Source organism: Anabrus simplex, chromosome 1 (assembly GCF_040414725.1).
Source record: "Anabrus simplex isolate iqAnaSimp1 chromosome 1, ASM4041472v1, whole genome shotgun sequence".
NCBI lineage: Eukaryota > Metazoa > Arthropoda > Insecta > Orthoptera > Tettigoniidae > Anabrus > Anabrus simplex.
Window position 1 is genome coordinate 653,249,621 of NC_090265.1, and position 12,959 is coordinate 653,262,579.

A 12,959-nucleotide genomic window follows, 5' to 3' on the forward strand; every position below is an offset into this window, starting at 1 on the left:
AATGAAAGAATTAAGTTGAACATCTCTTAACAAGTGTGTAGTGACAGTAGTCCAGATGTATGCCCTAGTGATGGGCAGTCTGAGACGAGGTCTCGAGACTTTCGCAGGCACTATTTCTCGCGAGAAATTTCGAGAGAACTCGAGAGCGTTGTCCCCGCATTGTGCGGCGAGCAGTGTGTCGAAGGCCTACAGGTAGTCGAAGCTGAATGTTGTTTGTGCCGAGTATGCGAATAGCCAACCACGGGCCTTCTCAATTTCGTAAATACGTGTCAACAAGCGACGAGGGCGTTCTTTTCTGCCGTTATAAAGGAAACGCATTCTGGCATTGTATGCACTGGTAGGTACACGACTGCTACTGTAGGTACACGTACCTGAATACTAGAGGCGTGCATTATTCGAAATCGAGACGAGGCAAGATGCGCCTTGCTGCATATGCAACCACCATTACGCACGAGTGGAATGTGTAATTTAAAATGCTTCAGTTGCTCAAATTCTTTCGACAGGTAGGTGTACATCGTTATCAGACCCCACATTCAATAACATATGACCACTGCTTGTGTTTACCGATATTTTGGTGACGAAGGAAATAATTCCTTACAATGTTATAGAGTATTTGCGTCATAATTAGGTACTTCGATATTATGACGGTGCAATGTGAAATTGTGTCTAGTTGTACGCGACAACTTGAAGACGATGTCTGAAACGCAACGTAAGTCGTGGATGTCGGTTGTTTTGCAGAGATGTCGCATAGCACAGCCCGCTGTGTTGCTTATTGAAAAGAAGTAAAATACGTCTGCAGAAATACTTCCGGGATGATCGGACACTTAACAAACGCATAATATCAATGAGGAGGAATCGTCGCAGAACACCTCCGGCCCGGTCTGAATCACAAGAAGCTACCCTGCCGACGATTGTGAGGCATCCAGGTAGGTTTACAACCTAATAACAATTATTAAATTATACGGGTTATTCAGCTAAGAAGTCCACCTGACATACATTACTCGTGAACAGTTTAAGATATTGACATTCTGTCTTCACTTTCGTTAATGTTATTAAGAAGCTTATAGTTCAACATGCAGGGTTTTCCTAGGCTTTTGGCAAAATTTGTCGTCACACACGTTTCCATATGCTGATGATAACTATCAAGTTTACAGTCGTAGTTACTGGTACGTCGCACAGCTTGCACTACGGGAGGATCGGTCTCGAGATTCTCGCGAGAGTCTCAAGATATGCGACGTCAGTCTCGAGCGAGAGCGTTGCCCATCACTAGTATAGACTGGCTGAAACGAAGAGGAAAAAGAACAATTCCGAACTGATTTAGAAGAAGCTATAGATAAAGAGAGTAAAATATCAGAGTAATGAGAGATCTAAATGCTCACGTTGGATCAGGTAGGCTTGGATATGAAAATGTACTAGGTGCACATGGTTATGGAGACAGGAACCCAGAAGGAGAAAGTCTTCTAGATCTATGTCTAAGGAATAGCTTGAGAATAAACCACAGTTGGTTTCAGAAGCAGCTAAGTCATAAACTAAGAAGATACAGTTGGAATGGAGATACTAAAACTCTGATAGATTATTTTATATCAGACAGTGAAGCAGGAGAGACCATATGTGATGTCAGAGTTATACCGAGTGAAAGCCTGGACAGTGACCACAGACTTCTCCTCGCAACAATAAAGCACATTGAAATTTATAGACCTCAGAAATACAGGAAACCAAAAATGAAGACATGGAAGCTAAGGGAGGCAGAGAAACAAGTTGGAATACACAAAAATGTGACCAATAAATTACCATCAGATGCATTACAGGAAGGCAACATCGAGTGGACTAGATTCAAAGAAAGCATTGTCGGAGCTGCAGTAGAAGTTTGTGGTAAAACTAATAGCAAAATGAAGGCATAAGAAACTCCTTGGTGGAACGATCGGGTGAAGATTGCTGTGAAAGCGAAAAATGAAACCAGGAAAGCCAGAGACAAAGAAATGCAATAAGGAAGTCAAGGAAATGAATCTAGAGTAAACAAATTGCAGCAGAAATACAGAGATCAGAAGCTACGAGTAAAGAAAATTGTGGCCGAAGAAAAACAAAGCTTGGACTGATTTCGCAGGTAAACTAGAGCAAGACAGCAAGGCTAATTCTAAACTACTTTACCGAACAATACGAAATATAAGAAGAGACAATGAATACATAACTGCAATAGAGGAACCAGATGGTAACTACCGATCTCGTTAGAATACTGTTAGAAAAGCATTGGGAGAAGGGCAAAGACTTAACACTAGTGTTTTTGGATCTCGAAAAAGCATTTGATAGTGTTCCAAGGAAGACTACATGGGAATGCTTAAGAAAGAAAAATGTACCCAAAGGGCTTATCCAGAAAGTTAAAATGCTTTACGAAGACAGCTGCAGTTGCGTACAGATAGGAAACGGTAATTCTGATTGGTTCCAAACCACTAAAGGAATGCAACAAGGCAGTACCCTTCCGCCCTTACTTTCTATCACTGTCATGGGTGAGGTCATGAAAGAAATTAAGCAGAACAATATGGACATCAATGCATTTGCAGTTGATGTAGTAATTTGGCGAAATACAGAGAAGGAAGTCCAAGAGAGGTTGAACACCTGGAATGAACATTTGAAAGCACACGAATTAACAATAAATAAATCGAAAACTGTTACTATGTCTGTCAACAGGCAGAAGAAGAAAGGAAAAATAATGCTGAAAGGTACACAGCTGGAAACAGTAGACCAATATAAATATCTTGGATGCTTCATTTCAAGTGATAACAGAAAACAGCATGAGATTAACAACCGCATTAAAAAATCAGCTCAGTTTTACCATCAAGTTCGGAACCTCCTCTGGAACGAACAAGTTCCCTTAAGATCTAAGCAAATTCTATTCCAATCATTCTTCACCCCCATAATAATATATGGCCTAGAAACCTGCACAACAACCCAACAAGTGGATAGCAAACTACAGGCCCCAGAAATGTACTACGAACTATGGTACAGAAGACAAAAAGGGACAGGGTAAGGAATGAAAGAATAAGGGGGAAGCTGGTGTGTACCCATCCCTGAATGAAAAAGTGACAAGGGCCCATTTGAAATGGTTTGGCCATCTCAAACGAATGGACGATAGGACAGAAAAACAATGGCTACACACAGTTGTGGCCGGAAAACGACCAAGTGAAAGAGGACATAAGAACAAGAGGAGTCAGCTGGGATGTCGTCTTGAGAGAAGAGTGGTACATGGACAGACAGAAGTGGAGAGTGCTCGTAAACCACACCCGGGCAACTGGAGTGGAAAACTGATGATGATGATCCGAAGACCGTTTGATTCGCTTTAACCACGCCATGCCAAGTCAATAGCAAAGACTGTGGCCAGCGACTGACTTCTTCGTGTACACTTTTCTGCCTTTGTTCTTTGAACTACGGAACGTTTCTTTTTAATTTGACGATCCATTGCACATCCTTCTGCACTTTTTCTTCGAACTAAGATCCCCACACACGGGCACGAACTCGCAAACCACGCAAACGAAATACATTCGCCCTCAAGAATTGTACATACGTCACTGATATGTATTTAATCACTATTATACATACTACCAGTGGCGGCGCGTTCTATATGTTCAGTGGTTCAGTGAACCCCCTAGAAATAGATAAGTCTAGGTAAAATGATTTATCAGAGCCTATTCCTTAAATTTGCTCTGTATATCAGCGCGCGTAGCGGTATTTTTGACATCAACACTCGGTTGGTCTCCGGAACCAGCGAAGAGGTTCAATTTCAGGTCTGAACGCGCGGGGCCGTGAGACGTAAGGAAGGTGCGCATGGCGAGGGGCTGTGAGGAGCAGGGAAAACATAGCCCAGGAAAATCTGGCAACTGGACCAGCGATAGACACGAGTTACATCGAGCAGTTCCGAAATTAGCCGAAGCATTGTCAGAGCGCGCGGTTAAAATTTGCCGTATGTGGTAGGTTTTGAAGGGATTTTAATTTGGCGATTTTGCCATTCTGATGTAATTAACCGCAATGAGCCAGAATATTTTGCTAACTACAGTTTGTATAGCATCAATAGGCGTAAGTAGCATAAGTTTATGTAATCAAATGAAACTTTTCATTAGTAATACGTGTTTTATGAAAAGTAAACAGCAAAATACGTCAACAAATAAATAACAGTAGTCTGCCTAACACGTTCTTGAAGTTATTCCTACGTAAGCAACGTCTTCAAAATGAGGGGAAATTGGATCAGCTTAAAGTAATTGCACCTCATATCCTCTGCCTTTCATTCTTCATTGTTTTGGTAACTTCTTCAAGCTGTAGCCGTGTCTCTGCAAAGCAAAGTCATGTTTCTAATCAAGCAATGTCACTATTTTACATATATGTAAACATCAAGTAACAGTAATAATCTGAACACCTTATTTTCCACAGCAGTGAACCCCCAGACGTTTTATCCACGCGCCGCCACTGCATACTACTGTCAAAATGAGCACTGCACTGCATGCTACTGTCTGGAAATGTTAAAAGCGCATGTTTGGGAGATCACTACCAGTACTTCAGACAGTCAGCCAACAGAGTCACGTGCAAAACCAAAATTGTACTTAGCCTATTCATTCGTGTACTTACCAATGCATGCAATGCCAGAATGCGTATCCTTTATAATTATACTGCGTCAGAATAGGCCTTGGTAGAAATGAACGCCCTAGTCTCTTGTTGACACACATTTACGGAATGAAGAAGGCGCGTGGTTTGCTATTCGCATACTTGGCACAAACAGCATTCATCTCCAACTACCTGTAGGCCTACAAAACGCTGCTTGCCACACAATGTGGGGACAACGCTCTCGAAATTTCTTGCGAGAAATAGTGCCTGCGCTAGTCTCGAAGTCTCGAGACCTTGTCTCAGACTGCTCATCACTATTTTATAGCCACGAAAAGCAAGTGGGGGTGAGGTGTATGTGTCCAATATGCAATAACCTCCCATTTCGTGTAGTGACTTTGGGCTGTAAAGAACTATAAGTTGTAAATGTGTGTACACAGTTCTTCAATAAATTAAGATTGTATTTAGAGTTTACTGGCCACTTTCGTTAGAAGGGAGCATTTCTAAATTTAAGAAAAGGCATTAAATGGTCTCTATACACTGTAAATATAATCAATCAGTTTTATTTACTCTTTGATCAAGTAATTAATTTCATCTCGTTAATTGCTCTGAGTAGTTTGACGTCAGGAAGGGCATCAGGTCTACAAAGTTTCATCTCGGTTCATATTCAACCCCGTGGAGAAGTTGGACATAGTTTTATTTATCGTATTATGCAATATTAACACAAAAGAAGAACTTTTTGCCAGTAGTTTGTCAGTTGAGCAGTAGGCCTATCACACAAACCTAACCACCTTCGTTTGAATTATAGCAGTCTGTGCTGTGAGCTTCCCTGCTACTGGTAGTCTAGTCATTCCAAATGTCATCTGCACTGCCATAGAGTTCCCAGTCTTTTTGAAACCATTTGCAATAGTTTTGTAACAAGTCCAAAGAGTGAGAATCTATTCACAGATGATTTCTAGTGATGGTATTTTTAATCTCCCAACTGGCGAGTAGCAGAAGTTATTTCTTGAGAATAAAGCCGTGCTGTATAAAGTATGCCAACCCACCAGCTGGTCACTTTGGATAGTCTGAGCATATGTTAGGAGTTGTATTTCAATATACAGGGTGAAGCGAAATTCGCGCACTTGGGCGTCGCAGCGTGACTCCTCACATGCCAGCAATAAAAAATAAAAATGTACCTCACAGAAGTTCGTCCTGCGAGTATATCCGGGAGAAAAAGTTCGTTGAAGAGTGGCAATCTGGCAAAACTGTAACCACATGTAGGGTAACTACCTCTGTCAGCACGTATTATACATGCTGTACAGTTAGTGCAGTGGATAGAGCTTTGGGTTAGCATGTAGGAGGTCGAGGGTTCGATCCTGGGTTGAGGCGTGTTTTTTATTTGCTAATACTGTAAGAGCCTCCGTGGCTCAGACGGCAGCGTGTCGGCCTCTCACCGCTAGATACCGTGGTTCAAATCCCGGCCATTCCATGCGAGATTTGTGCTGGACAAAGCGGAGGCGGGACAGGTTTTTCTCCGGGTACTCCGGTTTTCCCTGTCATCTGTCATTCCAGCAACACTCTTCATTCTCATTTCGTAGCATCTATCATTCATTAATATATCACTGGGAGTGGCGACCCCATCGTAATAATAGCCTATATATGATGCATTCATTACATCCCTGACCCGGTCAATGACTGGAAAACAGGTTGTAGGTTTTCATTCATTACATACTGTAACACAGTAAGACACCGTTTCTTAGGTCACATCTACTCTACATTTACAAAATTTAGTAACGCTGTAACACATCTAGTTTGATTAAGTGGTGCGAATAAATTCACGCCCACGACGTGGAAAGGGCGTCTTTCAAAGCTGACCAATGAAAACAAATGTTCGTCCATTTCTAGGATCGTAATATGTAAGTGCAAATTTTTTCTAGAGAACCCGCTGCAATCGCTGTTGACGATTAAGATGCCAGATTCCATACCACCTGGACTACATTTACGAAATAAAAAACATACACCTCAACCCAGGATCGACCTCTCGATCTCCTGCATGTTAACCCAAAACAATATCCACTGCTCCAACTGTACAGCACAACTAGTAAGTGCTGACAGAGGTAGTTACCATACATGTGGTTACAGTGTTGCCAGATTGCCACTCTTTAACGACCTTTTTCTCTCGGATATACTCGCAGGATGAACATTTGTGAGAGACATTTTTTTATTGCTGGCATGTGAGGAGTCACGCTGCGGTGCCCGAGTGCGCGAATTTCGCTTCACGCTGTATAATACTTACACTGTAAACAGATTTATACTTGAAAAAGACTCAATTTAAAAAGAATGGCATCATCAGTGTTCCCAACTCTAGCAATCTGGAGTCTTTTTGAAGTATTTAGTGACAGAATTTCAAAGATGCCATTTAGAGAAAATTCTGGCCAATTTGAATTTGACTTGATAAATTTGGTGAGCCATGTTTTCATCACTAGCATAACACTATGCATTTTAAGTGTGGAGATTGAGTTCGTATTATTTTCAAAAGACTTTTCAGAGACAAATCCTCCAACCCACACATTTCCTGTAAAGGAATGGAGAAATAAGGTAATTTTGATTTCGCTGTGTTGAGGTTGAAGAGTTGACTATATTTGGTTCACTTTTCATTTGATTATTTCCAAAGCATATATGTGATTGCCTCATTCATTCAAATGGAGTTTCGAACAAATACTATAATTGAATAAATTGAAATATTATTTTGTATTTGATGTATTCCACCATTGGTATATATTTTGTTTGTGGATATCCTCAGGGTTTGGTTCTGGATGGGAAATTATGTTCTGATAATTAAAATTTAAATCAAACCCCATTGTGCAACAGCCCCGAAGGGCCTTGGCCTACCAAGCGACCACTGCTCGCTAAAAGGCCTAGAGATTGGCAGATGCAAGGTGGTGTGTGGTCACAACTATGGATCTTGTAATCACGTAGGCTGAGTGGACCTTGAACTAGCCCTCAGATTAAGGGAAAAGTTCCTGACCTGGTCAGGAATCGAACCCAGAGCTTCTGGGTATGAGGCAAGCACACTACCTGTACACCACAGAATTAAAATTAAGTCTGATCAAATATTAAATGCAAGGAACATAAAAATGCCATGCCCTCATTCATTTTTTGAGTGACTATACAATAATTCAAAATCTGAGGATACATCTTCTACTTGACAAATGCATATTTTCCATACTCTCAAAGGTAATCATAAACTGCAAAATGTCCTTAATACTAAACAGTTCAATGGCTATCTAAACAATAATGAGGTGAAGTGCACTATTCCCATTATTGTTTATCACCATCATGGATGACATAATGAAGAACATCAAGAAAATCTCTGCTGAACTAAATGCAGTGGCCTTTGCTGATGATGATATGATCCGGGGAGAAACTGAGGAACAAGTACAGTCGAGACTCAATGAATGGAAGGTTTAAGTTCCAGGAGTTCAATCTGGAGATAAGCGAACTCAAAACAGTAGTGATGGCAATAAACAGAGAGGGACGACCAGCGAACATCATGCTAGGAAACTATCCACTAGAAAGTGTAAAAGCTTTACATACCTCGGCAATGTAATATCACGAGATACACTAGCCACAAAGGAGGTGGCAAATAGAGTGCAGAAGAGCTCTCACTTTTACCAGCAAGTACGAACACTCCACTGGGATCCTAAAGTACCAACAATATCAAAGCTGGCGATGTTCAATCAGTACTTCATACCAATCTTAACCTATAGTATTGAAACTTGCACCCTCACTAAGAAAGACTCATCAGGGTTGCAGGCATCCGAGATAAGGTTTCTTAGGTCCACAATTCAAAAAACCAAACTGGACGAATTGAGGAATGATGTGGTTAGGAAGGAAGCTGGGATTATTACATCATTGTTAGATCGGATCAGCATATCCAGACTGAGGTGGTTTGGGCATGTAATGAGGATGGAGCCAACAAGGACAGCATATGTTAACTTGGAGCGACGAAACGGATGGTAGGAAGACCAAGAACCCACTGAATGGACATCGTAAAGATGGACATTGCAGATCGGGGAAGGACACTGGAGGACGTAATTAACAACAGAACATATCTCGATAAGACAGAATGGAAATGGCTCATCATCAGTACCCAGGAAACTGGAACTAAAATGATGATGATTATTATTCTAATATATCCCCTGCATGATGGCTGTTAATATAATGTATTTGGTAGTATTACACGTGACAGAGCTCGATAGCTGCAGTCGCTTAAGTGCGGCCAGTATCCAGTGTTCGGGAGATTGCGGGTTCGAACCCCACTTCGACGGTCCTGAAGATGGTTTTCCGTGGTTTCCCATTTTCACACCAGGTAAATGCTAGGGCTGTACCTTAATTAAGGCCATGGACGCTTCCTTCCCACTCCTAGCCCTTTCCTATCCCATCGTCGCCATAAGACCTATCTGTGTCGGTGCGACGTAAAGCAACTTGTAAAAAAAAAAAAAAAAAGTATTGCACATGATTGTAGAATGGCCAACATTGCATTTCAATTGTGATCAAATTTTGTGGAAACTTTATTTTGCTATTTGCTTTACGTCGCACCGACACAGGTAGGTCTTACGTCGACGATGGGACAGGAAAGGAATGGGAAGGAAGTGGCCATGGCCCCAGCATTTGCCTGGTGTAAAATGGGAAACCACGGAAAACCATCTTCAGGGCTGCCGACAGTGGGGTTCGAACCCACTATCTGCCGGGTGCGAGCTCACAGCTGCGCGTCCCTAACCGCACGACCAACTTGCACGGTTCTGTGGAAACTATTATGCTGAAGATGTCCGATGCCTAGTGCATCACACTGTGTATAGAAATAAGTTTGCTTACAGTCGCTTTCCTGTATACAGATAAAACCCAGTAGGGGCGAATATGCTTTTTATCACTTTCTTCATGAAGGACTGATAATCAGTAGCAGCGATGAAGGGGTGGGGGTGGGGGGAGTTGCTCCCCACTTTGTGGAGACATTAATTTTTTTATTTCATTTTAGCTGAAAAAAAAGGAATTGCAGGAATTATTGAAAAAAGTCATTTGTACAAGCCCTGTTGTCCTATCAGCTAATTGTTTTCTTTATTTTCTTTCATTATTAACAAGATTATTAGCGGAAGTACAAAATTATCGTTCGTCGCGGCTAACCGATTTGTATAGCGCCACGGCAAGTAATGGAGACTTTGTCTGTGCTATGAAGAAGGGTGGCAGGAGTATATATATATAAAGTAACTTGTCCTGACTGACGGATTCATCATCGCCGAGCCAAAACGACATAAAGAAATAAGGGTACATTTATATTACAATGTAGGCGTTCGCTAAGGGAGGATTTTTGGATATTCCGCCGCTAAGGGGGTGAAAAGGGGGGTGAATTTTTTAAATAAGTGTATCTATATCTCAAAACTTTAGAAGTTTACAGATCTAAAAATTGGTATTTAGATTCTATTCTAAAAATAAAGAAACACGTATTTTTTTTGTTTTCGGAAAATCCCAATAGGAGGAGTGAAAAAGGTTGGAAAACGGGTTGAATGCCTTTAATGAGGATACTTACATCTCAGAAACTGAAGACAATACAGATCTGAAAATTTGTATTTGGGATCTCCTTTAAAAAAGGAACGCGTATTTTTTTAAGTTTTTGGAAAATCCAATTAATGGGGGGGTGAATTTTTAAAATGAGTGTATCTATATCTCAAAACTTTAAATGTTTACAGATGTAAAAATTGGTATTTAGAATCTCCTTTAAAAATAAAGAAACACGTATGTTTTTGTTTTCGAAGAAACCAATAGGAGGAGTGAAAAGGGTGAAAAATGGGTTGAATGCCTTTAATCAGGATACTTATATCTCAGAAACTGACGATATTACAGACATGAAAATTTGTATTTGGGATCTCCTATAAAATAAAGGAACACGTATTTTTTGTATTTGGTAAATCCAATTAAAGGGGGGATGATATTTTTAAATAAGTGTATCTATATCTCAAAACTTTAAAAGTTTACGGATGTAAAAATTGGTATTTAGAATCTCCTTTAAAAATAAAGAAACAGCTATTATTTGTTTTCGGAAAATCCCAATAGGAGGGATGAAAAAGGGTGAAGAAGCGGTTAAATGCCTTTAATGAAGATACTTACATCTCAAAAACTGAAGATATTACACACCTGAAAATTGGTATTTGGGATCTCACTTAAAAACAAAGAAACACGTATTTTTTGTTTTCGGAAAATCCAATTAATAGGGGTTAAACGGGAACGACAAATTCGGGTGAATTTTTAGAAAGATTATAACTACAGTGTATCTCAGAAACGTAAAATGTTACAGACGTAAAACTGCTATTTGGAAACTCCTGTAAATGTAAAGAAACATAGGTGATTTGTTTTTGGAAACTCCACTTAAGGGGAACTAAAAAGAGGGTGAGATTTTAAAATGATCATTTCTACAGTATATCTCAAAAACGTAATATTTGACAGAAGTTAAAAATTGTATTTTATACTCTATTACAAATAATGAAACGCGTATTTTTTGTTTTCGGAAAAACCGTTTGGGGGGGGGGTGGTAGGAGTGAATGAAAAAGGGGTTGAATTCTTTTGATTAGGATACTGATATCTCAAAAACTGAAGATTTTACAGACGCGAAATTTGGTATTTGAAATCTCCTTTAAATTAAAGAAATACGTAGTTTTGTTTTCGGAAATCCACTTAAAGGGGGGAGGTTAATTGAAAAAATAGTTGAAATAATTTTATGAAGATACTATTATAAAAAAACAAAAGATTTTGCAGACGTGAACATTGGTATTTGGAATCTGCTTGAAAAATAAACACGTATTCTCGGAAAATCCAATGAAAGGGCAGAAGGGGGGCGGAGGTAAAACAATTGAAAAATTAATTGAATTAATTGCATGTGGATACGTACATCTAATACAAACTAAAGATGTTACAGACGTGAAAATTGGTATTTGTATCTCCTTTAAAAACAAAGAAAAACGCGCTTTTGGGGGAAATCATCTTGGGAGGTGGGTGTGAAAAGGATTTTAATTCCTTTTATGAGGACACATCTCAAAAACTGAAGATGGTAGAGTCGTGATAATTGGTAATTAGAAGAACCTTTACTATTAAAGAAACAAGTATTTTTTGCCGGAAAATTCACTTCGGGGGGGGGGGAGTGTGAAAGGAAGTGAAAAAAGTTAATTGCTTTTATGGGGATACTCATATCTCAAAACTGAAGGCAACAGGCGTGGAATATCTCCTTTAAACATAAAGATACGCGCCTCTTTATTCTTGCGGGGGGGAGGTAAATCAAATTAACTTCGGTGTGGCGAAAAAATAGTTGAGACCAATTGATTTTACTGTTCATAATGTGCTTATTTTGATCATAAACCGATCATTTTTAATCTTTCCGGGGTTCGTTTCCAAGAGCCATCTTTTCCTTTGGAAAACTTAGTTAGATCACTGTAGATTCTCCTAGCATATAAATGAAAATTTAAAAACATTTGAAATAAACGATAGGAATGATATTGACCGTGCAATTGTCCACATCTATAATAAGGTCAATGATGATTGCCGGAAATCCGGCGCACTTGCCTACGCGCGGCAATGGTGCTGGTCACATTGTAGGTAATGACAATGGCAGCAGATGTAATTTACGGGCAAGTAGCGGTCTCGCATCTTGCTGTGAGGTCAAGAACATCAATAATAATAATAATAATAATAATAATAATAATAATAATAATAATAATAATAATAACCTGAATTCAACTAATATCACCCACCCTAATAATAATAATGTTCTGGACCGTCATCAAAATGTGCGAACCGCGCTGGAAACAGGTCCTGGACGGGTAATGACTACTAATGCAGTCCGGCCGCGAGTTCAGTACCGCCAGTGCATCCAAGACGACATCACGCCGGATCTCCTCAAGGATTTGATCCATATTAAATATGCTTACAGGAAAAGATGGCAAAGATTTAGGGACCCAACTGAATGGGTGGAATACCTGGACGTAGCCCGAAAAGTACAAAATCGATTGCTGGAAAGAAAGATTGAAAAATGGGAGGAACTTTGCCGTAATCTCTCAGAAAACGAGTCAGATCGCGAATTTCAGCGGATTATATAGAAACGTTAAGCATTTATTTATAAATTTCAGTATAATACCGTAGCGAAGCACGGGTATCTTGCTAGTATATATATATTTGCCAAGATCATTGACACTGAGGTATGAATAATTATATATGTTACGGCCTTTCCGTGGACATAGAGGTGTAAGAAGGTGCGGGCACGAATGGGTGTACAGAGAAAAAATCAAATCTCAATTCAAAACTCTAAAATTTGAAATTTTATTTCTTTCTTTTTTTTCCCTCAA